We start from the raw sequence: 2,318 nt of genomic DNA, 5'->3' as shown, positions 1-2,318 counted from the left end.
CCATATGTTACCCGTTACATACGGACTCGTCAGAGTTTAGGGAGTTAGAGAAGACACATCAAGCAATATGTTTCTTTTATCAACTTTAAACCGCTGGAGCTTTACTGAACGTACCTCTTGGCCCTCCAAACCACGACTCCCAAATTTTCCCCAAAAAGACTCATGAGCTTGGATTATAAACCGAAGATGAGACGACGTACCTTGGGTTGTTGTCATTTTGTGTGAATATGGGCATTTGTTGAAGAAGCCGTTTGCCTTGAATATGAGAGAGGTAAAATGGGTTGTGAGCTTTGGTTCATTACTTGAGCCCGATCCATATGTTGATGTTGATGATGTCATGGGGTTACGATCCCAATTGATGAAGAGGAAATGTAGACCAAGAATCCAACTCTTGAAGTAAGGATCTCGTGGGTCATGTGAACCCAATCCATGTAGTTGAATGAGATATGAGTTTATTTTGGACTTTAGAGAGATTTACCCAAAAAATTAGTAATATGTGGATGTGGTGTGGGTTGCCAATGAGGTAGTGCCATGTGGGGCGAAAAAAGAGTCCTCAACAATTGGTAGATAATTGCATCTTAATATATTAAGAAACAATGATTTTGTGTATTGATCATGGTTGATAGTTAGTTAGTACTATATGGATATCTATTTGGATTTTTTCTTCTTCTTATACTTCGGCCCCCCTAGCTTAAAATCCTAGGTCCACTTTCTTCGCTATTTTTCACAAATTTGCTTGCTCATTTTTTAATATTCTTGACATAGACATAGGCTTAGTGACTGCTGGAAATCAATTAAACATTCACTTGAAGACCCTTACAACTACCCTAAATATTCATGGAGCTTCAACGACAAGGTTGAAGTTTCATCTGTAAATTTGTTGGGGTCGAATGCTGGTACCCTCATGAGAATAAGGTCTTAAATCTCAGGCTCAGCAAGATGGGGCTCAGGGGCCAGTTCCCCTGGGGCATTAAAAACTGCACAAGTCTAACAGGGTTAGACCTCTCGAATAATGTACTTTCAGGACCCCTCCTATTTGACATAGCAGAGTTAGCCCAGTCTCTCACAAGCTTCAACCTCTTAATCAAAAGATTTTCTGGCGAAATCCCGAAGAACTTTGTCAATTGCAATTATCTAAATGTCCTTAGACTTGACCACAACCAACTAACTAGTGAAATCCCTCCCGAATTAGGCATCCCTGGTCATACTAAAACTTTTGGTGTCTCTAATAATATGTTGTCATGGGTTGTCCCTTACTTTGTTGATGCCAATGTTTTGGCCGATTGTTTTGCTAACAACAAGGAACTTTCACAAACACCTTAAAGATGTAAATAGTGTTGAGTCTGTTGACTAAACTATCAACATCAAACACATGAAGTACTTACAATATACTCATACTCATAGATTCGTAATAGAAATAAATATTCAAAAACTCAACAGTTCAACCAGGCTAAAGAAATACATTTTTTTAAACAAAAGCAAGAACCAAAAGGAAATTGTAGTGACCAAGAGGCACAAGCCACGTGGACGGGCATGGGTCCAGTGAGGTGAGGGCTTGCAAACCATGGATTCTCATATCGCTTGAGAATGGAAAATTGGAATGCCTTATATGTGGGTTGAATATCTAAATATAAACAACATGTTTTCCCTAGCTTTATGCCTAGGAGAAACAGACAATATTGTTGACATGAGGATTGGGGTGTTACAAATGGTATTAGAGCTTGAACCCAACTAAAAGTGTGGGGACCCACACATAAGGATATATGTTCTTGTAAGAGGGTGGATTTTAGTGACCCATAAATTTAAGAGGCACAGGCAACATGTACAAGCATGGGTGCAATGAGGTGAAGACTTGCAATCCATGGAATCCCACATTACTTGGGTGTGGTAAAGGTGAAGACCATAAATGTGGGCTGAATATCTAAATGTGAATAATGCGTTTTTCCTAGTTTTGTTCCAGGAAGAAACAAAGTCGTGAAGAGTATGGGCCTCAAAGCGGACAATAATGTTGACATGAGGATTGGGGCATTATAGAAATATTTGAAACAAAAAGAACAAGGCGTTAAAGCTTTTTTTTAGAAGAAAATAGTTTAATGTTGATATAACTCAATAATCCGTTTGTTTTAATGAAAAACCTTATGTGATGATAGTTTTCGGTATTTTTTCTGTTTTTTGTAGTAGCAAAAATAAAAATTAGTCAACAGAAAACTATCTATTAACTTCCTTTATTCAACTTGGTATGAGATAAAGTTAGTTGCAACTAATATTTTTTTGAAAACAACTTTATCTCATTTGAAACTAAATAAGAAAAACGGTTT

General features: G+C 37.5%; 1 pseudogene; it reads left to right on the top strand.

Annotated features, from left to right (window-relative positions):
* Positions 1-262: 262 nt before the first annotated feature.
* LOC112033317 (probably inactive leucine-rich repeat receptor-like protein kinase At5g48380) lies at positions 263-1,323 on the top strand (annotated as a pseudogene).
* Positions 1,324-2,318: the final 995 nt, after the last annotated feature.

This window comes from Quercus suber, unplaced genomic scaffold (assembly GCF_002906115.3).
Source record: "Quercus suber isolate HL8 unplaced genomic scaffold, Cork oak 2.0 scaffold_425, whole genome shotgun sequence".
Lineage (NCBI taxonomy): Eukaryota > Viridiplantae > Streptophyta > Magnoliopsida > Fagales > Fagaceae > Quercus > Quercus suber.
The sequence above is the reverse complement of the archived record's forward strand: the minus strand, read 5'-3'. Positions and strand labels throughout refer to the sequence as shown.